The sequence below is a fragment of the Natator depressus genome, chromosome 8, assembly GCF_965152275.1.
Source record: "Natator depressus isolate rNatDep1 chromosome 8, rNatDep2.hap1, whole genome shotgun sequence".
NCBI lineage: Eukaryota > Metazoa > Chordata > Testudines > Cheloniidae > Natator > Natator depressus.
The window spans coordinates 31,206,185-31,231,997 of NC_134241.1; the positions used below are offsets into that span (position 1 = coordinate 31,206,185).

At 41.5% G+C, this 25,813-nt stretch overlaps 1 protein-coding gene across 1 annotated transcript in view; it reads left to right on the forward strand.

Moving 5' to 3' along the window:
- Positions 1 to 25,813, forward strand: part of KCNIP1 (potassium voltage-gated channel interacting protein 1) — a 780,527-nt gene that overhangs the window by 69,112 nt on the left and 685,602 nt on the right. The window lies entirely within an intron of this gene.

A 25,813-nucleotide genomic window follows, 5' to 3' on the forward strand; every position in this document is an offset into this window, starting at 1 on the left:
AAAATTAGGCCTTCAGAGAATTTAGACAAGTAATAAGAAACAGATTGATACAGAATGAAACGAGTTCTACACACAATCAGCATAGTGCAGACCGCAGTAACACCAGCCTTCCCTTCCAGTGTGCCTGAGTCTTAATCTTGGACAGTCATGCTGAGTTGAGACTTTCAGGAAGAGTGTTTTAGTGGCAACAGTGGTGGAAATATTCTTTTTTATGTTGACACCTTATTGTCCAGTAGGTCTTGAGTTAAGTCTGACAATTCTTTCCACATAGGCCACAGAAAAGCCACCAGCTACTAATCATTTTTTGTTTCCATTGATTTTGGTCAGAGTTGAGCTAATGGACAATGGCATTGCAGCAGTGTAAATCAGAGCAGAGTTCAGCAAAATCAATTTTTTCTTGTAATGCTTTTATCTAACTCCCAGTGTGATGCTATAACTTAAAGGATGAATGTGAGACTTGGAAATATAAGCAGGGAGATATTAAGTAGGAGCAAGAAGGTGGTTTTACTTCTATACACAGCTTCACTGAGACTATTTCTGGATTACTGTGTCTAGTTTAGGTGTCCAAAAAGATGTTGAAAAAATTGGTTCAGAAAAAAGCTTTAAACAATGAGGTCTAGAAAACATGCCTTCTAGTGAGAGACTAAAGAAGCTCAAACTACTGGTATTTAGTTTATCCAAGAGAAGCTTAAGAGGTGACTTGATTATGGTCTTCAAGTATCTACATGGAGAGGAGATTTCTGATGGTAAACTACTCTTTTTAATATAGCAGAAAAAGTCATAACATGCTTCATAAAGTAACAATCCAGTGTGTTGGAAGCTGAAGTTATACAATTTGGACGAGCAACAAGGTGCAAATCTTTAACAGTGAGGGTAAAACCATTAGAAGAAACTTACTTAGAAAAGTAGTTGTCAAGGTTCCTTCCCCACTCTGAACTCTAGGGTACAGATGTGGGGACCTGCATGAAAGACCCCCTAAGCTTATTCTTACCAGCTTAGGTTAAAACTTCCCCAAGGTACAAACTTTTACCTTTTGTCCTTGGACCTTATGCTGCCACCACCAAGTGTGTTAAACAAAGAACAGGGGAAGTACCCACTTGGAGACATCTTCCCCCCCAAATATCCCCTCAAGCCCTATACCCCCTTTCCTGGGGAAGGCTTGATAAAAATCCTCACCAATTTGCATAGGTGTACACTGACCCAAACCCTTGGATCTTAAGAACAATGAAAAAGCAATCAGGTTCTTAGAAGAACAATTTTAATTAAAGAAAAAGTAAAAGAATCACCTCTGTAATCAGGATGGTGAATACCTTACAAGGTAATTAGATTCAAAACAGAGATTCCCTCTAAGCAAAACCTTAAGTTACAAAAGGACACAAAAACAGGAATATACATTCCATTCAGCACAGCTATTTTACCAGCCATTTAAACAAAACAGAAATCTAACGCATATCTAGCTAGATTACTTACTAAGTTCTAAGACTCCCTTCCTTTTCTGTTCCCAACAAAGCATCACACAGACAGACAGGACCCTTTGTCCCCCCCCTCCAGCTTTGAAAGTATCTTGTCTCCTCATTGGTCATTTTGGTCAGGTGCCAGCGAGGTTATCTTAGCTTCTTAAACCTTTACAGGTGAAAGGGTTTTTCCTCTGGCCAGGAAGGATTTAAAGGTGGTTAGCCTTCCCTTTATATTTATGACAGTAGTGGATTCTCCACTATTTACTACTTCATATTAAGACTGGATATCTTTCTAAAATACATGGTATAGCTCAAATAGAAGTTAAGGGCTTGATGCAGAAAAACATTGGGTGAGGTTTTTGGCTGGTGTTATGCAGGAGGTCAGAGTAGATAATCACAATGGTCTCCACTAGCTTTAAAACTGATGAATCTTCATTTCTTGCTGTCCTTTCTCCTCATCCCAATCTCATCATGTCCACAGACTAATGCACTCAGGTTGATTTTAGTTTGAAGCATAGATTCCAAGGCCAGAAGGGCCCATTGTGATCATCTAGTCTGATTTCTTGTATAACACAGGCTATAGAATTCCCAAAAATTATTTCTAGAGCAGATCTTTTAGGGGGGAAAAATCAATCCATACGTGAAGGCATTTCACTGCAAAAGCAATGGCAAAACTTGTGCACTTCCCAGGCAAAATACTGCTAAAGTGAAAAACCAAGGTTCCACTAAGTGTAGCAGGGAAGAGATACTCTTAGCATTTGACTGTGTAGCATCAGACTGCTCTGGCCATGGCTAAAGTTGGCACCTTAGACTTGAACCATGCTGATGCTCCAGTTCCATTTGTTAAAGGCTCCCGTCCCCTCTTGCTCACATGTCTATGGTTGTTACACGCACATACATGTACGGTACGGGCACACACACATACATTTTTCTATCTCGATAGTACTGTATCTAAGTACAAGTAGGCACTGGAGACAGTATTGGCACAAACAAAAAACAAATCAATGTAGGAGAGCTGGAACATGTGACGGGATCAGAGATTCATGTCTGATAAACATTCCAAAGTTGGGATGCTTCTCTGAGACTTTATGGGGACTATGCACATGGGCAGACTGCGGTATCTGTGTGGAGCCCCATTGACTTCAGTAGTGCTCCTGGCAGGCACAGCCAGATCAAGCTTTTATCAAATCTGATCTGAACCTTTTTGGGTCTCAAGAATTGGACTGGAAATCTAATGAGATTTTTGTAAGCAACTGCCTCTGAGCTGGCTAGAAATACTACATGAGGTCATTCCTGAGGCTTGCTGACGCTTTTACTTCTGGTCCTGGCTGTAACTTCGTAGTGTGGAGGCAGCAAAAATAACCAAACAATGGGAAGAAGAGTTGTCCAAACTTTCCTGAACTTCCAGTGTTAATTTTGGGTTCAGCTCAAGACTCTTACCAAAACTTCAGCTCAATTCTTGTTTTATCCCTGTTAATTTATCCCCTTCTATCTGGAACAGAAAATGGGAGAAACTGGATGAGCTTTGATTGTTGTGAATTTTTCTAAAAAGATGACAACTCCAGCTGGAATGAGAAAAAACATAACCTTAAGCTGTTGAGGGATCTGAATTTAGAAGTCACCAGCTCCAGAACCCTAATTAGTTAACTATCTAGTAAAAGAGAATTAAGTCAAAGATTGTATGGGGAATTATTTTCACTACACTGCCATGCTTGGAAGTTTAAAAGCTGTTCAAAGGGAAAAGTGATGGAAGAGAGAAGATGTTTAGATCAAAACTAGAGGAAGTGTAAACATTAGCATGAAGGGATTTGTGAAATATAAATAATGATATGATTGATTGGTCTATAAGACCTACCTGGCCAAAGGAGGAAGTGGCAGAGATGGGGAAAATAGTAATGCAAAAAACTTGCTTTGCCAATATTAACAGCTTTTTGCAGAGGGCAAACACGCAAAGCCTTAGAGTGTACTGCCTTTCATCCAAATGCTGACTTCCCATTGTAACCAGTGGGAATTCCCTGTTCCTGTCAAAGGTGTTATGTGGCTCAGAAAACTAAGCTAAGCTAAGTTGAATGTGGCCTGATTCTGTAGGATGCTGAGTGTATGAATCTTTATCTCTCTTTAGTGCCCATATATTAGTTATAATTACATCAATAATACAGGGGAGGTGGGCATTTTAGCTAACACTTATTTGCATTTTCTTTTGATCCCTTAACACTTAAATGAGCTGGTTGAACTATTCCTTTTGGATTTTATGCATTAGGAATGGAGCTGCTCATATAGTGTGTCAGTCTATCTGAAGCTAATCTTTACTTTTGATTTTTATTTGTGTTTGCTGAGTTGTTCTGTGGAATAACTTTCAGCTCAGTGGTTGCCTGCCAAGTATTGTTTTCATTACTTGTGGTGTGTGGTTGATCACTTGTCACATGGCATTGGTTCTGCTCACCTGCAGGATGACTGAAACTTTTTAAGCAGAAAAATAATTAATATCTGATTTGAATTTTCATATGAACAAAACATACTTGTGGTTAAAATGACTTAAACGTTTGTGATTCATGAATGTTTTGATGTAGAAAATTATTATGACTCCATGAGTCACAGTGAACCAGAGCTGGCACTGTTATCTGCAAATATATACACACTTTGGTATTCCTATTATATGGTCAGCTTTAGCATGTCTGTTATGCCAACTCCATCTCTTAACACTTACCTCATTTTATTTTACATGCGATCATAATCTCACACTTGTTGATGTATATATTGCACCATCATACGCACGATTTACATTTCACCTGGTTTAAAAGGAAGCACAAGAGGAAGTGCTGAGTAACTAACTTCTTTTGTTTTTCTTTTGTCTATGATACTAAGGCCTTGTTCTGCTTGGATTTTTGGGGGGTGTGGGTGGGGGAGTATAAGTGATGGCAAAATTTTCCAGTGTAATGAGTCTTAGGGAGGAGTTCATTGCTGAGTGAGATATATTGTATGCCTTGTCTTGGGCCTGATCAAGTGACCTAGTATACTATACATTATCATAAAATAGCATGCAGTGCGGGTTGTTAGTCCTGGCTGAAGTACATAACTAGTGTCTAAGAACCAACATAAATGCAATGGGTGTTCCATAGATAGCAAACTAAGTCAAGTATCTCTTGCTGTATTATAAAGAGAATAGTACTCAGAAGTAAAGAAATGGCTCAAGTTGATAAGAACTGCCCATTCATCCAAGCTGACCCTCCTAAAGAATTGTTTTTATACTGAACTGTAGGAACAGCTAATATCTGTGTGGCAAAGCCTTTTTAGTAAGTTTCAGAGTAGCAGCCGTGTTAGTCTGTATTCGCAAAAAGAAAAGGAGTACTTGTGGCACCTTAGAGACTAACACATTTATTTGAGCATAAGCTTTCGTGAGAAGTCAGCTGTAGCTCACGAAAGCTTATGCTCAAATAAATGTGTTAGTCTCTAAGGTGCCACAAGTACTTCTTTTCTTTTTAGTAAGTGTTGCAGTTTATTTACGGGAATTCTCCTAATGCCTCTGAAGAGTCAGTGAGCTGTGAAATGAGAACAGTTGTTCATGTAAAGTTATTAGCTTTCCACCTCCTAACTGAAACACATTAATAGACCGGATAAAGAAAAGGAAAATCTATGGCAGTTGTCCAAGGAACATTCAGGCAACTTGAAAATGATCACTTAGTTGCAGGAGGGGGAAAGAGAGACCTTATGCACAGGCATGTCTAGATCAACTGTAGTAGACCAACATTTCTAACCCAGACACGTCATGTTAATAATCTAAATAAGTGAGTTGGCTTTCAGAGTTGTTGAGCACATAATTTCCCTGGGTTCTATGCGGTGTTCTGCACTTCTGAAAATCGAGGCACATATTTATGTGCATAAATATAGATTCAGGTGTTTATCACTCGGGGCCCAAGTTTGGACATTTTGGCTCCAATGTTTTGATGATAGTTCATGTAAAGGTAAGATAAAGTAACATCATCACTACAAAGTTATGTGTAGATATTGTACTTAGAAGAATGATATTCTCTCACTAAGAATTCACTTCTGCGTGACAGGGGTGCTAGAACAATTCTTATAGTCAGGGTGCTGAGAGTCATTTAACCGAACTGTAAACCCTGCATATAATGGAAACCACTTTAAGCCGGGGGTGCGGTAGCACCCCTACTTCCAGAACCTATGCCGTGTGAGCTTCTAAAATTTTCTGTAGTGAAACAGTTGAAGGTACTCATTTTCTTTTAGGATCATACATCACCCCTCAAATCACAAATGAAATGCACACTGGAGCATGTACTGGGGTCTGACTCCTCTTTTTGTTTCTATATCAGCATTTTATTGCCCATGGCCTTCAGTAGCATTACTCCTCATTACACTAGTGAGAAGAGAATCAGGCCCTCTATATACTACTAGCAATACTTAGCTCTTTTCGTACTTCTCACCTGTAGATCTCAAAGCATTTTACAAAGAAAGTCAGTATCACCATATTACAAGTGGGAACCTGGGGACAGGCACAGAGAGGTGAAGTGTCTTGCCCAAGGTCACTCCTCAAGCCAGTGGCAGATCCAGGAATAGAACCCAGGTTTCCTGAGTTTCTGTACTGCTTGGTCTACTTTGTGGGGAGGCAATTGCTCTTTGAGCTCATGGGCCTGTCTGGATTGGTGCTTTGTGGCTTTCACCATGATACCTACCGGTAGCTAGGCATGGGTATTGTCACACCTTGGCACAATATGTTCTTTCCCATCCCCAAATGACACAGATTTCATATTCCCAGCTGCCCTTACAGCAAAGTTTTAACACAATGACAGGAATAAAGATAATGTTGCTTTGGTTTGAAAGTAGCAGTGTATCTTAGGCATACAACATGCATTTAAATATATCAGAATGCATCAACTAAGCTGAAGGGTATATGCTGAACTTTTACTGATGTTGGTGAGAGTTTTGTACAAAGACTGAGGGCAGTGAAAGACTTCAAATAAGCAAAATGCTACAAAGAACTACAGTGTTCATATGACTTCAGCTTTTCACACACACAGCTACTGGGATATAACTTGCTGAATACAAAATTCAGCAAAGCACTCTAGGGACTTTAGTGTGCAGCTGTAAAGTTCACACAGACACTTAGTGCATTGCAGGCTAGTGCTGGGTAAATTTAGACCCCAGTTTGCTGTGAACTAAGTGTTGTGTAGACAAACCCTAAGACTGTGTTTGCTTCTGTGGTTTTTGGTTTGTTTTTGTGTTGGGATTATGATCAGTTTAATCCAAAGAGGAGAAGAACTCGTTATGGACTGATTCATTACAACTCCGCCTTCGGTGCAGAAACATTATGAATGTGTGGTTCTATTTTCTGCCTGCTAAAAAAATTGTTCCACCTCACCTTTCAGAAAGGAAAGGTTTAGAACTGTTTGTGTTATGAGGCAAATAGGAATCCGTGATTTACCTTGTCTATTGCTTACTATGTCACCAACAGTTGGTCTCCATGAAACGCTCCGGTGCTACAAGAAGTTCCATTTGAACCCTCTGAGTTCAAATGGAATTGATGACCTTGTGTGATGTTGGAGGAGGTACTGCTGAAAGTGGCCTCTTTTGGATGAGAAATAAAACCACAGTCCTGACAATCTGTAGTCATTAAAGACTTCATGGTGGGACTTCAGCTCCCAGACTACTGCACTGGGCAGCACAGCATGGAGTGGAGGCGACCAGCCCTCTGTGGAGAAAGAACTGGTTCGGGACTATTTAGAAAAGCTGGACGAGCACAAGTCCATGGGGCCGGATGCGCTGCATCTGAGAGTGCTAAAGGAGTTGGTGGATGTGATTGCAGAGCCATTGGTCATTAGCTTTGAAAACTCATGGCGATCGGGGGAGGTCTTGGACGACTGGAAAAAGGCTAATGTAGTGCCCATCTTTAAAAAAGGGAAGAAGGAGGATCCGGCGAACTACAGGCCAGTCAGCCTCAGCTCAGTCCCTGGAAAAATCATGGAGCAGGTCCTCAAGGAATCAATTCCGAAGCACTTAGAGGAGAGGAAAGTGATCAGGAACAGTCAGCATGGATTCACCAAGGGCAAGTCATGCCTGACTAATCTAATTGCCTTCTATGATGAGATAACTGGCTCTGTGGACGAGGGGAAAGCAGTGGACATGTTGTTCCTTGACTTTAGCAAAGCTTTTGACACGGTCTCCCACAGTATTCTTGCCAGCAAGTTAAAGAAGTATGGGCTGGATGAATGGACTGTAAGGTGGATAGAAAGCTGGCTAGATTGTCAGGCTCAATGGGTAGTGATCAATGGCTCCATGTCTAGTTGGCAGCCGGTATCAAGAGGAATGCCCCAAGGGTCGATCCTGGGGCCGGTTTTGTTCAATATCTTCATTAATGATCTGGAGGATGGTGTGGATTGCACCCTCAGCAAGTTTGCAGATGACACTAAACTGGGAGGAGAAGTAGATACGATGGAGGGTAGGGAAAAGATACAGAGGGACCTAGACAAATTGGAGGAGTGGGCCAAAAGAAATCTGAGGTTCAACAAGGACAAGTGCAGAATCCTGCACTTAGGATGGAAGAATCCCATGCACCGCTACAGACTAGGGACCGAATGGCTCGGCAGCAGTTCTGCAGAAAAGGACCTAGGGGTTACAGTGGACGAGAAGCTGGATATGAGTCAACAGTGTGCCCTTGTTGCCAAGAAGGCCAATGGCATTTTGGGATGTATACGTAGGGGCATTGCCAGCAGATCAAGGGACGTGATCATTCCCCTCTATTCGACATTGGTGAGGCCTCATCTGGAGTACTGTGTCCAGTTTTGGGCCCCACACTACAAGAAGGATGTGAAAAAATTGGAAAACGTCCAGCAGAGGGCAACAAAAATGATTAGGGGACTGGAGCACATGATTTATGAGGAGAGGCTGAGGGAACTGGGATTTTTTAGTCTGCAGAAGAGAAGAATGAGGGGGGATTTGATAGCTGCTTTCAACTACCTGAAAGGGGGTTCCAAAGAGGATGGATCTAGACTGTTCTCAGTAGTAGCAGATGACAGAACGAGGAGTAATGGTCTCAAGTTGCAGTGGGGGAGGTTTAGGTTGGATATTAGGAAAAACTTTTTCACTAGGAGGGTGGTGAAGCACTGGAATGTGTTACCTAAGGAGGTGGTGGAATCTCCTTCCTTTTGAAGTTTTTAAGTTCAGGCTTGACAAAGCCCTGGCTGGGATGATTTAATTGGGGATCGGTCTTGCTTTGAGCAGGGGGTTGGACTAGATGACCTTCTGAGGTCCCTTCCAACCCTGATAGTCTATGATTCTATGACTTGCAAGAGGACATAAGGTGTTATCTCCAATATTCTGTGTAAACTGTCATCATATTGACAATTCTATATTGACCCTACTGTTTCAAATCAGATGTAGCATTAATCTGCCGTTCCTTTTCTAAACTGTAGTGTATCTGGAGTTGGCCCAGCACAGCATATGCGTTATTTCTTTTCTTTATAAATAGCTTTAATTTTGAAATAACATTAGAAACTGGGTGGAGAGGGCTGGGGGTGAGTAGTGTTGCTGTGTGCTGTTAAATAGCTGTTGTATTCAATTCCAGAAGTGTCATAACATTATGTTGGTGGGTGAATTGTCGGGCCTCATTCATGTATGTATGTCTCGATTCCGTAATCCTGGACCTGATTTTTCATTTTTTATTATTTTATGGGCCTCTCACCTTGTCGCCCACATTTTTGAAGACACTAATAAGAAGGTGTATATTTATGCCATCTTTTTTGTTGTGTTGGTACACCGCCTAGCACAGTGGAGTTCTGATCAATGACTGGACCTTCCAGGCACTAACACAGTAGAAATAATAAATAATAGTAATCGGGCTTTTACTGCAATGTTTTAGCTAGAGGGGAAGGATGGGTCTTTCAGATACAGCATTTTATCAGAAGGTCTGAGTTCTATTCCTGACTCAGTTAAAACTTCCCAGCTAATCTTGTGCTCATAACGTAATTTCTCTATGGCTCAGTTCCTCATCTGTAAAATGGGGGTGATAATTCCCTTTCCTCATAGAGTGTTTGTGAGGACAGATCCATTAACCAAATATAATGTGTTAATGTGAGTTTCTCAGATGATTTGGTGAACAGCTCCACAACACAGCCAATAAATAATGGCTTTGCTTCCACATACTGGGCAGCTAAACAGGTAAGTGCTATAATATGTGTTTGCAAAAATGCAAGCAGAAAACAGAGGGCCAATTTTAGACTCTTTGGGAAATCATTACTTCTAGAAGTAATAGAATATGATGTTAGTAATGTTATTTCTGATCAATGGAGTAGACTCACTTTCCTTTGGTTTATGTAACAGAAAAGATTAGAGCATTATAAATATAAGTTAGCTTGATGTCTCTTCGGTTAAATACAAATTGCATACCATGTTTCAAAGTTGCTACAACAAAGTGTGTTGCACACAGGGAAAAACAGCATCTAATTCTCCAGGAAAATTCTAGTCTGGGGTGGCCTTTGTTCCTAATCCAGTGCCAAGTTCCTCCAAGACGAGGGCTGAAAACATTGACAAAATATAGTATAGGGCACTCTTTGTTCTGCTGATTCAGTAGATCAAAGGCCACAATGTTTTTTATTCCCTGTCTTTCATCAGCACTTAAATTATTGAAAGAAATTAAAAGGATATCCTTTTTTCTTTTAAAAGTTCCTTTTTTCACACAAGTTAATGAAAATGTATGATTGTCATCCATAAATAATAACATTGATCTTGCATTCCCTGGAGCAATAAATTGACTTTCAATGTGAAACCTCATTGTACAGGCTTTTTAATTGCCTTATTACACACATCTCACAAAGTTAATAAGATTTCTTTGAGCTGTCTCTTCACCACTGGGAGTTGGAATCCACTATAAAGATAACATTGCCCAAAAAGTTAACTGCAGAGTTCTTTTGGAGCTAATGACAGAACTTCCAATGTGACTGCAAACTGGAATGCCCTTGATGAAACAGGCAATGAAGGTAATTCATTTCACTCCTGTGTGGAAGGCCAAATAAGGCCTAAGACAACAATTATACCATGTGTTGAGGCTGCAGGTGGGGACCACCAGTAAGCAGTCATGTCTTTTACTCCCTCACTCCCACATCCCATTGAATGGGTCCCTGTGTCAGTCCACGTAGGGCAGTGATGGGTGGCAGCCCAGGAAGAAGCCTTGTCCTACACATTTATGCCGATCCACTGGCCCTAAGTCACAATGAAAAGGATGCAGAGGGACAGTGGCTGCTTTTATTCAAGGCCATAAGATAGAGGACTAACCTTTGTCTTAAGCTGCTGGTAATAGAAAAGAGGGCCAGTCACCTATAAGACACTGATCCAAGTCCACTCCCGGTTGGCACTGACCAAAGACGGCATTTTGGTTTAATTCCAAGGATGGTATCTTTGTTACATGATTGTACAGTGCCTAGCATCATAAGGCCCTGATCGCTAGGTGCTGCTATAGTATAAATAATAACTCCTGTTCCTAGTAGAAACCTGTTTGTATTACAAAAAAGCAGAACAGTTGTTAATAGCTGGCCATCCTTGCTGGCTGCCTTGGTGAAGAGGACAAGGATCAATAGTGGCTGGGCACAGACTTGAACCATCTCACCATAGAGCTGGGTCCTCCAAGCAAGTTTTCAGCACGTTGGTGGAGCTTCTGTCTACTGGAAGCATCAAGACAACAGTCCATCCTCAGCACTCAAGCAACCACTATGGCAGTGTCTGCGGAGCAAGTATACAGTACTGTCCAGTGAACTTTGATCATGGAGGAGGCATGGTCTGTTGTCTGGATGGCATGTCCAAATCCAACACTCTGGGACTATATTTGCTGTTGACATTAGCCCATGCTGCTCTTTCTAAGGCATGAGAAAATTGAACCCAGCAAGTTGCCCCTCCCCCACACCTGCAGCCTGCCTTGAGCCATCTTGCATTCAAACTGAAGGATGCCTGTTGTCCCAGATGTGTAGACAAAACTGCTCTGCTCATTACTCCCACCCTTGTATTTCCCCCTCAAATAAGGGCAGGATTTTGTCCTTGTGTTCCAAGGAAAGGTTTCCTGTCTTAGTTATCCATGTCAGCCTGCGCACATAAATAAATCTCCGAGGTTGGGGAAAAGACACTGTAAAAGCACTATTAAATGTTGGTGCTTGCAAGGCAAACATCAGAATTCCTTCAAATTCCCTGACTTGGATATTGGATCAAATAATAATTGCTCTGAAAAATATACATAAAATGAACTTTTAGGTTTCCTTGCTTAGTTATCTCCTCTGTGAACCTTACTCCTAGTAACACTGTTGAAAATACCATTTGCTTGTTAATAGTTGGATAGTTTTAGATGTTCACCTATATTTAGTTCCTGTTGCAGAAGGAAGCATGTGAACATCCTTGTGCAGAACTCTCATGGATATCAGTAGGAGCTGGGTGCCCATGCATGGAGTGAGTGCAGAATACTCCATAGAGAGCTTCCCCGTAGAGAGGAAACATTTTGTTCTGTATTTAATTTCATTATCCCTGTATAATAATGTAAAAGAATGGTGAAGGTGAGATTTCAGTGGTTTTGCTCAGTGTTTGCACTCAGTGTTTAAAGGAGCCTTTTGCTGGTAAGCAGAATGAAAAGATGCTTAATTCAGGAAAAATATTTGTCATTCTCCCAATTTAAAATGTGGAAGAATGAAAGGTTGACCTGAAATGAATTTTGTTTGAAATTTTTGGTGAAACAAAATAACAAATTTCATTTCATGTCAACCAAACTGTTCTGGCTGACCATGAACAAAATCTTTCTTTCTAGTTTTGAGGTTTTAAAGAGTTTTTTAAAAAAACAATTGAATGAAATTGAGGGAAATTCCAAAAGAAACCATTTTGATATTTCAGAACATTTTTTACTAAAACACTTTGCCAAAATCAACCCACATTTGTGAATTGTTTCAGCTGACACAAATATGTACCTTTCAGTGAAAAATAACTTTTCATGAAAAGTTTTGCCAGCCTATACTCATGAGATTTCTAACCCAATTTGACTGATAAAGTCCCTGATTCTGCAAGCTGCTCCATAAGGGAGAGGACCCCTGTACCCATGCAGGGCCCATTTGAAATCAGTGACATGTTACATGAGTAAAGCCTTAGCTTTGCATAAGCCTTAGGAGAATCAGGGCCTAACAGCCTGTTCCTTCCATGGAAGTGTTTAGGAGTTTTGCTAACCTAAGAAGGGAGATGAGATTAGGGTGACCAGATAGCAAGTGTGAAAAATGTGGACACTTTTTTCGGGTGGGAATATAGTTTGTATATAGGACAAAGCCCCTAATATCAGGGCATCTCGTCCCTGTAGATGAGGTGTTAAATATTTAACGCTATTTCTTCTTAACTGTCTTACCCTCATGTCTGAATTACATGTAGAGGATGCTTGGGAATGAGCTATATGAGCTTTTTCAGAAGGGAATATGTAAATTGTAAGTTTTCCTTTTTCTACACATGAGCTCTCATTGCAAAGTTGTTCTTTTTAAAAGGAGCATGTGAAATATCCAACATTTAGTGCTGCATTTTTAGTGATCCCAGGACAGGCTCTATTCAAGATGAGCTTAAAAATCCTTGCCTTCATTTTAATAGTTTTATTAATGGCATTTATGGATTTCACCAGAAGTTGGTATGAAATTTTATGTTTTTTAATCTCCTAGTGAAACTCCATGGCTCACTAAATCAGGGCATTTTAGTGGTGACAAAGTTATTTAATCTTCACCTCTCCTTTTATTTGTGCAGCGGTTCTGCACTCCTCCTGGAGTTCTTTACGTTCTCAGCAACATTATTTTATGCCCCTCGAATTCTTTCAGTCCGCTGTTTGTTTGGTTTTTTTAATTTAATTTCTTCAATGAAAAAGTTATTTTCAGACTGAATGGAAGAACACTGTGAAGGATGGAAAAGCAAGCTCTAAAACCCTGAATAATACTTATAGGTGATGAATTATGGTGAACAGCAGTGTTCACATGGGACTGGGAATTTTGGGAAGCCTTCAATGGACTTTGGCTCAGGCCCTCGGGGAGCTATCCCAATTTTTAGAATTTCCTGGGATATTGAAGGACAATTGGATTTCAAGGTAGTTCTAGGGGACAGGTGAAGAGATGCAGGTAAAAGGCCAGATTCTGCTCCCACTGATCTCTCCAAGATAGGACTTTTGCCATTTACTGAGCCTGTTAACCTGCATATGTTGCAAATGTGATTAGTCCAGTTGAATGTGCTTATTGTGAGTAAGGCAAGCAGCATTTAGCTCCAAAGAGGAATCTAAGAGTCCAGCACCTGTTACAGCATTGATTTAACTGAAAGTTAAACAGAATGGAAAAAAAAAATCAAGAGCTTATGATACAAAGCCATAAAACAGGTCATACAGATCAATGACTATGGTAGCTCTTCTCTGCCTGGCAGGTGCGTGAGTAGCTTTTGTCTGTGTGACTGTAACCAAAGGCAAAATTAGAGTTAATGGACCACATTCTGCTCTGTTACACCGGTCTGACTCCACTGTGTGTAAGTAGAACTTGGCCTGCTGTAACCGCTGACCCAATGTATAACTTGAGAGACAAGGTGAGTAAGGTAATATATTTGGGTCAACTTCTGTTGGTAAGAGCAACAAGCTGTCGAGCTACGCAGAGATGTTTTGTTATTTCCAATAACTAATGAGATTAACCTTGTATTTCTTCTGTCCTCTCTGGATAAGAAAGACCCTCTGCAGATGGCATCCCATGACATGAGCTCACTGTCTTAACAAGAGCTATACATTTGCAGTCTGTTTCACAGAAAAAAACAAATTCCTTAAATGTGCCATTTTCTTGGCTGCCATCAGCATCTTTCTTTTGCATTCGTAACATCATAGATTTTAAGGCCGAAGGGACAATTATGATTCTATAGTCTGACCTTATGCATATCATGGGCCAAAGAACCTCACCTGGAGATCCCTGCATCAAGCCCATAGCTTCTGTCTGAGGTGGAATGTCTTTTAGAAAAACATTTAATCTAGATATAAAGACTTCAAGTGATGGAGAATCTATCACTTCTCTAGCTAAGTTGTCGCTTTCGTCTCCGATACCAGCTTGAGCCACCCAGCCTAAAGCTGCATCACTCTCTGATTCTTTTGCTGTCTCTGTCCATTGATAGTGAGAAGACAATGCAGCAATATGCATTGGTCCAAGAAATAAGTGGGTCATGTATTTAATAGGAAACATTATGAAGGCAGCAGGTTTCTGTAATTTCTGTAATCACTTAAAATTTGTCTCTTGTCTGGTTCCAATATTTTACCTGCAACTTAGGACTGGTCAATACACAGAAATTACACCAATTTAACTAAACTTATTCAGTAAATCAGAAAAACTGATTTAGTTCAATAGTATAATGTCTGTGGGAATAGACTGCACCTAAATTAATATGAAATGGTTTCACTTTGAAGCAGGGTAGCTGAAGTGAGTGGAGTAAAAGGGAAAAATGTGGATGATGAAGCAACCTGCATAGATCTTGGAGGGAGGAACACAGGGTGCAGTACGGAAGAGTCTGGAGGAGACTCAGGGAAGCCTGTGCGCATGTGACTAGAATATGAGATGCAGAATTTCTGTAACTACTTCTCTTAATAAAGATTCAGTTTAGTTTTAGAAATATGGAGTCCTTTCATGTTATTACCCAGCACTCAGTATAGGAAACAGATGGGATTTAGGAGGAAAACAAGGAGGCTTTGGAGACAGGAGTGATGGATCAGTACCCATCTCTCTGCTCATGAATAAGGGTCTCTGGAGACAGATGTACTGCCAAGATAATTTTGACACTTGCATCCTTCTCTTTTTATGGATGTGCTGTATGGCTTGTACCCGCTCACCATGGTAAGCAGTGGTACTGGGTTCTCAGTTTTCAGAATCCACTGTTTCTTTTATGCATATCATATTTTCTCCTTTCATTTATTTTAGCGCAGCCGATCCCTTGCTGGCTGAAACTGACACCCTTTATGTGGCTATGTAAAGAATCCCCATAACCCTGGATTTAGTTCCTATATTTAAGGAATAGAAACAAAGATGCATGTCATGCCACGTGTCAAAACCCTACAAGATATGGCAGCACACTGTTCATGACCGTAAATGCTAATATTATAGTGGTGTGGCAGCACAGTGAGGGTTGCTTGGTGCTATGTCATTCCCTTAAAGAACATTGAGTTGAGCAAAACTCAAACTTCTGAAAAAGAACAAATGCAGAGATCGGGTTGGCCATGCAACTTTAACTCGGCCCTCTTTCAGAAATGCCCAATATGCCCCATTAACACACATACCTTTACTCTGCCAATTCCACAGTTGGTGAAATATACAAGCTTTTCACCTCCTCTTATGACCTATTCACACTCACCCACAGGATTCCATCTAACAGTGCTAGCAAAGACCTCCCCCCGCCGCCCCACCTCAAAAAAAGGTTGCCCACGCCATGTTCCTTTTGAGGACATTGTCACATGGGGCCCATTGCTGGTTCATTACTACATATCATTAACTTTTGTCAGGCCTGACATACTCAGTGTGCCCCAACTTATACTCTGCTTCTAAAAGGTGTCTTGTAATATATCATTGGAAGACTAACAACTCTCTGATCATTAATATTCATGTGTGATGTGTATATGTTTGTGGTGCATTATAGAACTGTGACTTAAAATATGAGGAGATCTGTGTGTTGTACCCTCCAAAGTGTGTGAGCAATAGGAAGAGCAGCATGTCTGCCTTCAGGATATAGTATGCATAATTTCAGTGCAGATCTATGCACATTATATAATTAGCAGGACACAGGCGTTTTATTACAAAGGGTATTGTCAATAGGAGCTGGGATATGAGAGCAGTCAAAGTACGTGGTATCTGCATGCATCCAGGTAAAGTGAGTATGGGAAGTGTCAGGTGTAGTTGTACTGAATAGTGGAGTGATGTGTGAATAGGTTGTAAAAAGAGGTGAAGAGCTTGTACATTTCAGCAGCTGTGGGGTTTGCAAAGCAAAAGTGTGTGCATTGACATAGTATATTGGGGGCACTGCCTGGACAACATTTACTCTGCATTTCCTGACTTTCAGAAGTTTGAGTTTTGCTCAATTCTGCACTTGAAAGGGGATGACCTAACACCAAGCAAGCCTAACTCTGCATTAACATAGTTTTTTGCCATTGCATTTACCATGTACTGTGCACTGAAGATAAAAAGCTCATGGGTCAAGTCCATTCTCCATGTCTCATGTGACTGCATTGAAATTGATTAGAGTCTTAATGGGTGAACTTGGCTCAGTGATGCATTTATATATCCCGTTTCAAACAGAAGGATGCCAGCCTCTTTACAGATCATTCTGGTGTTATGGCAGCATACGCAATAAGTGGTATCTCAGTGAATCTTCTTGTAAGTTTTCATATGTTTGTGAAACATACTATGTTTCTAATTAACACTTACCAAGAGTATTTCATACGAAGTATTCATTTTTGGCATGAAAATGTTTTTGCTGTTGATGAGTTTCCAGCAAAAATGGTTATGGGTGATGATAGCACTTGCATATGGGAACATCTCCAGAATTTCTTCTATGGAGTATAATGGGGGGAATAGATAAAAACATGCTAATTAACTCCTATAAGTATCCTCCAAAACCTGCACAGCTTGGCAGGCATCATACCTTAAGGAATAGACAAAAAAAATTGGCAGGATTCTGCAGACTTTGCAACCCCTTCCTGTACGATTGTGCAGAGATACAGGGGTGAGTGAGACATGGAGTGTGGTGGGCTAGTGGATTGACATATGCCCTTTATGGCTTTGAAGTGATGATCTGGGCATAAAAACCTGAATATAGAGTGGTTGGCTGCACCTGGAGTTTGCCCCATAAGCCCCCTCTAGCATGCAGATAAGAAAATGACATGATGTCCTGTGGCTTCCTTTCGCAGCCCAACAAAGTAACATGTCCAGACTTTTAAAAAAAATCTGGACTCAAATTGCAAGTGCTCATGGGAACAATATTGGATAGAATGAGGGACTGGAACTCTGGCTTTTTATATACTGATCTGATGAGCTCTTATGGAATCCACTCCGGCTGCTTGAACATATGCCCGAGGTGCCAGCACTATGCTATCACTAGATGAAATCTGGCCTTTTCCAGTCTCCTTATGCTCTGTTTATGATAGTGATGCTGAGACGATATTGTGTTCCCTCCGCCGGTGCGGCAAAAAGAGAGCGTTTGCCATACCTACTGAGCCCTCCTCCTTATTCTGAGCATTACTACGCAGACTCCTGTCCGATGTAGTTACACTTCTCATTCTCCACAATTGTGCCTCATTTTCTTTTGCCAAACCAATATGATGCCTATGAACTTGTCTATATGAACATTCAGTTTGCTGCAAGCTGGGGTGGAGAGATGGAAAGAAACTGCCATGTGTCACTCGCAGCCTCATCCTCCTCTTTCATCCCAGTGACAGTTCCAGAGGTTGGCAGTCTGGATCTTTCGTGACTCTTCACTTAGAGTGATTGACGATATCTGCTAATGCTGGTCATAGGAAATTGGTGACAGCTGGGGTTCCAGGAAGCTTATGTCCAGCCCACATCTCTCTGTGCCTATTTTATTCACTGAACCTTTGAATTGCTTTCAGAAGTGGAGGCTTTCCAACTGGTTGTCCGACCCAGTTGACAGGCATTAATCTTAAATCACTCATCAGGACATGAATAATTGTCATATCACAGTTTGCTTGAGTGAGGTCACCTGCACTCCAGGACATGTCTGATTTCCCTGGTCCTCTCCTGCCGCTATTTTGCTGCAGCTCTAAAGCATATGGAGCATGTTGACACCTGATTGATCAACCCTTGGAATGCAAGTGAAGCATGTTTGCTCTCTCCCCTGCAGTTGTATGGAATAGCCATGGGAACTACGTAGGTCCGGGAACTGTATTGATTGCAGCTTAGCACCTCTCATTTCTATTGCTCTGAGGGACCCCTCCAAATAGAGCTTCTGTGAAGTGATGGCCTGTTGCTCCCTCGTCTGCCTCAGAGGGGTGACATGAGATCCTAGTGGGCACTGACACTCTACTGGTATGGAAGTAAAAAGGTTCCATTAAATGAGTGGTGTTCTGAGTAAGGTGAAAATCTGGTGGAAATGAGACGCACATCCTCTACCTGTACCTGAACAGTCAGTGCATTTGTCATCTTGGAAGAGCTTCTCTTGTATGCGTGCAGGTGACATGAGGGGCCTGCGCTGGGTAACATGCCCCTAGAAGTGAATGACTTATAAGACTTGGATCATTCTTAAAACATGGCAATGTTGCTGACTGCTAGTGCACTCTGGGGCATCTCAGCGCAGAGTGCAGTTACAGGGCAGCCAGCAGCATGAAGAGGAGTCTTCCTCACTGATTTAGGAAGGGCTTGTGCTTTGGGGAAATAGACTCAATTTACTCATCTTTCCTAGAAGATGCTCAGGATTTAGGTGGGATGAGACCTAATGGCAGACCTCAAATGGGCAGTAGCAAGCCAGACAGCCGACCCCAGAAGATGAGTGAGGAGAGAAATAAGAGCGGCAAAGGGCCTTCTCCCACCCAAAGACTGTTTAAAAGTAAAGAACCTATGGGTGATCATTTCCATGCTTCAAAGCTGCTCTTCTCCTTTATTAGTAGAAATATGCAGCAGGGCTCTTTCAGATCAATTAACTCCTCAGTTAATCAGAAATGCTCACGAGACTTCAATTAGCACCAACAGAACTAGCAGTCAGAACTAGAGTGGGTTGATTTTGGGGGGGAGGAGGGGACGGGAAGTGCTTTTATGTAGAAAATAGCATTCTTCAAAAACAAAAAATGCTGCAAAAACTGACCTGTTTAAAACGTTGCAATTTTTTTTGAAAATTATTTAATTAAATTTTGACTGTTCAGTAAATGAAGTCGGATAAGAGTTTTGATTTAAAAAAAGTAATTGTTTTAGAGATGTGTTTCAAACCCATCAAAACGGAAACAGCTTCAGAATTTTTAGATTTTTAATGACTGTTTGTTTTTTAAACCAGCTCCGACAAAAACGGTGTTGCTTACTATGCAATGCACTGTATACACGATGATAGAGACGAGGCCCCTGGATGGCAGTGTTAATTATATGAGCCCTCATCATACCACTCTATTCACATGGGCTTCTGTCAGTTTTTCTTTATTACCCGTGACCTATCCATGACTTTTACTAAAAATATCCATGACAAAAATCTTAGCCTTAGTTATGCTGAGTAGATTAGATCCTACAGGAATGTTGCACTACAGAACAATATCACTTTCACCCAAGGCTCTTGAGGTGTTTGATAATGTCTGACTGAGGCAGCACAATATTCCGGGGAGTGGGTAGGTGGCTATCCCCATTTTAGAGAACAATACTTGGCTGGGGTCATACAGAGAGTAGGTGGCTGGGCTGGGAGTAGAACCCAGGAGTTCTCTTTCCTAGTAACCAAGTGCACCTCCTATCTCCCACCCAGTCCCTCCACAAGTGTACTGCATATGTGTAGAAATACACAGGGACACTTTCAGAAAGAAACGTGTGGGCCTATCTCGGCTCTGCAGTCAGCACCAACTCAAAGCCCTTCCATGCCTATCTGCTGCTGTTCTGCACAGGGGTCACTTTCACTCCAGCCCCGGATCCCATGAGTGCAGGGACTTCCCACAGCATAACGAATGGTGTGTCCTGGATGGGGCTCACACTGCATTAGCCCCATAGGATAGGAATGTGACCTGAGATCCACCACTGAATGATCTCCCATCCTCCTTCCTATGGTGAGAAACGTTGGGAGCCATTAGGCTGGGACAGATGGCATGGAGCAACTCCACAATCTTGGGTATGGATTCCTTTGCCTCCCTTTCCTCACTCTTGTGCCCCTCTTTCCTTCCCCCCTCCCCCCAGCTTCTCAGGCCATTTTCGGTGTACAAGATTTTAATCTTTCTGCAAAGCAGTTCCCAGTGCAAAGCTCTTTCTCAGTGAGGGTAAAAGCCATTCTGATTACAGCACGATGATTCATTTACTTACTGCTTCTTTGTCTCAAATGGAGTAAAAAGGCACATACAACTTTAATGGGAGAGGACTGGTGAGAAACAGAGAGGCTGGGAAAGTTCTGCAAGTCAAGCCTTTTAAAAACAAGATCTGAAAAAATTCCAGAGTAGAGCCTGCAGGGATCTGGCCCTTTAATCTATACTCAGTTTCTTTAAATCTCAGCAGCCCTTTTAAGTAATGTCATATATTTTTATGTTCAGAAAAAGAATCTGCCTGCCAACTATGGGTCAAAAGTCTTACTCGTGAAAAATGCATGGTTAAAATTAATCTGATTTTGTTTTCAATATTGCACTGTCTGTAGTGCATGTTGGAGCTTAAGAGAGAAATTCTGGCAGCGTTTCTGCCTTAGTTGTTTTGTTTGCTTTTCCAGCTCCCAACTTCTATGGCCTCAGCTCCACATTAGTGAAATTTATTGGCAGTAATGGATGGTCTCTACCTCCATAATGCAGCATCTCTAGAGTTCAGCACTTCCCATCCCCTCCCCCCAATGGTCTTAAAAAATATATTTCTGCCTGTAACAGGGCAGGACTCATCCCTGCAGCACCTCCTGCTGGTCTCTCAGGGAATTAGCTCTTCCAGCCTCCAGAGCGCCCTCTGCAGGCCGGTGTCCCTCTTGCCTCGGTGGCTACCGCCCAGTCACCATCTAGCCCCCGTTCACTGGGGCAGACTGCAGTATATAAGCTATTCATCACAGGCAAGGGGGGGTTCGGACCTGTTGCCTCTGCCTACCCGTGGGCTGCCCCCTGCAACCCCAGTACCCTTTTTGGCCTTCCACTAGGCCTGCAGCCTGGGGGGTTTCCAGGCCAGAGCTCCCCAGCTCCTCTGGCCTTCCCCCAGCTCTGCTTCACTTGAGGTACTTTCTCAAGCTCCCCAGCAGCCAGGCCCATCTCCCTCCACAGCTAGAGAAGACTCTTTCGGCTTCTGGCCCACTGTCCTCTAATAAGGGCCAGCTGGGTCCTGATTAAGCTGACCACAGCTGTGGCTGCTTTCCTCCATCAGCCCAGCTTCTCTCATTCACAGCCCTCTCCCAGGGCTTATTTCAAGCCCTTCAGGGTACGAGTGGGTGACCACCCTGCTACACTGCCTCACTCTCAGAGATGCTGACCATCTGCAACACTCATTGACTCCCAATGGGAGTGATAGATACCACTTACAATTGGATTGTGTCTCTCCTGTTTATTCCCTGGTTTTCCATATTAGAATATTTTCACCTTTGCATGGGCTGAATATTTTTTAACAAATTTTGGAGTTTGTGCATGGGCCTTCTCTAACTGGGTCACTCAATGTGAGGCTCGTATGAGAGAATAGCTCATCCAGCTCCTCTCCTATTCGCTCACCAGAGCTTGGACTTATGTGATGCTGATATTGCAGAGTAAATGAGGATGAAGAAAGTTTACATTGCTGACATGCTGGACCATATCAGAGATTAAATTGGCCCACGGATTATTGTCCTTCAAAAATCAAAGGCTCTATCTTTTTGGCAGCAATTTAGGCTTTGGAAGAGAAATGTGGGCATCTTTATAAGGGCTATAACAAAATACTTGAAATGAGCCTATCATAAAAGGGGGAAATCCACATGCTGAGCTCATTTACTTGGAGATTGGCCTACTGATTCAAAAACTTAGGGTTTTTGAAATCTGAACCTAGTTCTGCACTTGAATTTTGTATTTTTTATAATGGGGATTACTCAAAATAACGGATTTGCAGACTGTTGAATTTGAGTGTTTCTACTGAAACATGTAAATTTGGGCTTTATGTATAACTTTAACATGCTAGTGGGAGATGAGGAAAAATACTCAAATGGTGGTGCAAAAACTCCAAATGCTCTTAATAGCTGCCACAATATTAATCTTAAAAATCTTTTTACGGAGTCCATAGGTTTATGGGGAAAAATGCAAATACTGACGAGATTCTTGATAATACCACATATACTGAAACTGTACTACTAACCATGCAAATGATACCAAAATTTTTAATCCCACTGCTGCATGGTATTAATAATTGCTGTTAACTTTTCTTCACCTTTGCTGGCATCTGAGAGAGACTTTCCGAGGAGATGCTATCCAATGGCTTTCAGAATTACAAAATCTAATTTGAGACACTTCCTGCTTCTAAGGAATTATTGATGAGCAAAAGAACTGGAATAAGACCATTTGGGTTTAGGTGTATTTGTCAGTGTCCTTACAGTACATATTGCTAAGCTGCACCTGCTATCCTATGCTAGTGTCTTCAATCAAGTGGAGAAGAAAGATCAACTACAATAGAGGGGAGTGTTGCATACTAAGTCTAAAAAGCATGTTTACAAACTGCCTCATTTTGTTAAAGATTCAGCGAAATGCTCTTTCATAAACCCAGTTATCAACTGGAAGAATCTAAAATATGCTGATGTTTTTTTTAAAAAACAATCTGAACACTGCAAGCAGTGAAGGAAGAACATGAGATTTGTGTGTGTCTATCAAAAGGAAATAATATCAAGAGGATAAGCTTTCCTTTGAGAGCTCCCCAAGACTTGTTCAAGCAAGGATAACCTTCCACTGAAATATTCTTTAAGATGCTTTACTTGTTACCTGTTTGCTCTATTGCTGATAACTAGGGTGCTTCTTCTATAGTATTGATTTCTTTTTTCAAATGTGTTCACTGTACCATTCTCAAATTCTAAGTGCACTGCAAAATTTAGCTGTCTTAATAAAATATTAAAATATGTGCTGTTAGACATGAAAAGATATTAAATAAGGTTAACACAAATTCTGTATCCAATTACCTTGAAAAGTGTGAAATGTGTGGGGGAAAAAGAGGCCTTGGTATCATCTCTCTGATCCTTCTCACGTCACTTTTTTGAAGTGCAGGTAGGACTAATCAGGTATCTAAGCCGACACCTTTTCTTCTTTGTTTTTCTGCCTGTCTTGTATTTCTGTATATTCTCTATCGTATTGCAATTTCTTTGCTCTGCTGATTAGGCCTGAACTGGAGTATTGTGTCCAGTTCTAGATACTACATTTCAGGAAAGATGTGAACAAATTGGAGAAAGTCCACAGAAGAGCAACAGAAATGATTAAACATGTAGAAAACATGACCTCTGAGGGAAGATTGAAAAAGAAAATGGGTTTGTTTAGTCTAGAGAAGAGAAGACTGAGAGGGGACATAAGTTTTCAAGTACATAAAAGGAGTAGGGGGAAATATTGTTCTTCTTAACCACTGAGGATGGGACAAGCAGCAATGGGCTTAAATTGTAGCAAGGGAGGTTTAGGTTGGACATTAGGAAAAGCTTTCTCACTGTCAGGATAGTTAAGCACTGGAACAAATTGCCCAGTGAGATTCTGGAATCTCCATCATAAGAACAGCCATACTGGGTCAGACCAAAGGTCCATCTAGCCTGGTATCCTGTCTTCCGACAGTGGCCAATGTCAGGTCCCCTAGAGGGAAAGAACAGAACAGGTAATCATTAAGTGATCCATCCCATTGCCCAAACCCAGCTTCTGGCAAACAGAGGCTAGGGATACCATCCCTGTCCATCCTGGCTAATAGCCATTGATGGACCTATCTTCCATGAACTTATCTAGTTCTTTTCTGAACCCTGTTATAGACAACCCTGTTATAGTCATCACTGGAGATTTTTAAGAGCAGGTTAGACAAACACCTGTCAGGGATGGTCTAGTTAATACTTAGTCCTGCCATGAGTGCAGGGAACTGGACTAGATGACCTTTTGAGGTCCTTTCCAGTCCTATGAATATCTTTGAATATCATATAGCTGCCTTAATGTAATTTGGCAAGAAAATCTTAGCAAGCTCCAGACAATATTTTAAAAATTGCTTAAGACTTGTTACTGGAATTTTCTTCATGATTCAGTTTGAGTTCTGAGTGCTGCATATAGATTGCAAGGTATCAGCTGGGAGAAAACCTCTTGCCGGGTCAAAAAGGATCCGTTGTTCCACAGGGTGTTGTGTGTATCACTGTATGTCCATCTTACTGTTGGTATCATCTTACCATGTGTACTTTAAGTACAGTGCTCTTTGGGGCCATTGAAGTACACTTTTCATAGAGAGAGAGAGAGAGTGTGTGGTGAACTCAACACTGAACAAGCAAGCCTGAAAGCCACCATTCAGGAAAGTGTTTACCATGCTCTTCTATCCAATACTATTCAGTAAAACACTTAAGCACATCCTTAAGCATGCTCTTGACTTTAAGTTCCAATGACTTTAGACCTTTTAAGCTAAGCATGTGTTTAAGTGTGTCTGCTGAATAGGGATTATTTGCTGCATATTGGATTGCCACTCCAACCTTACCCACACCTGGTGAATTTCTTTCTATTTTCTCTTCCCTTTTATTTGGAACAAAGATGAATTATTCAGTCTTTAATTGACCAACATTTTCCATGAAGCTGATACTGAGTTAAGAATCACAGCATTTGGCTTACAGGCTTTAGGGAGGTAGAGGAATCGCAGACTGATCATCACAAATGGCCCTTCTTGTATGTGATCTCAGCAGAGACCAGGCATCCAACGGATCAGGAAGAACGTGTTCCCTTCTTCAATCCCGTGCAGGTGATCCTTTCCAAAACAGGATTGATGCACACTACAGGGACAATGTGTGGGAAGACTATTCTGCTGCCTTTGCCAGTGCTAGGGAGAAGCAGAGAATGGCAGGTTTTCCACACACAAGCAGTTATACTAATTTCAGTCAGAGACACTCACAATAAACAGTGAGCAAGTCTGGTGTGAGTGTTTTTCCTGTGTAGCAGGTGGGGCAGGGTGAAATTTTTAGTCCAGTGGTAGTTCTGAAAAATTGAAGAAAAAATTTGGTTTGGGTCAAACTGAATCTGAAAATGTTTGGAATGTTCAGTGAATTGCAAAAAGTCCATTTTGGGTTTGTGCCAGAGCAGAGATTCGAACCTGTAACTCTCACATCCCAGTTGAGTGCCCTAATCACTGGGCTAAAGTTTAAAGGTATGTGGGACAGGGGAGAGCAGCAACAGCATGTCCACCACCACTTTCCTCCTCCTCTGGCCATTTTATGACTGTCCAAAACTATTCATATCAAATTCACTGTCTCAAGTCAACCCAAAGGGCATTTGTTTATCAAATAAAATATTTCTAGTAGCAGGTTCTGTCTGATCACAAAGTGGCATCTGCCTCTGCATCCGAGACAGGGAATCGTTTCCCCATGTAAGAGTGCAGTACCCAGAAAACAAGTCATAACAGATATCAGCTGTGACAATCGTAAGGTTGCTAGGTGTCCAGTTTTTGACTGGAATGCCCTGTCGAAAAGGGACCCTGGCGGCTCCGGTCAGCACCTCCGCCTGGGCTGTTAAAAGTCCGGTCAGC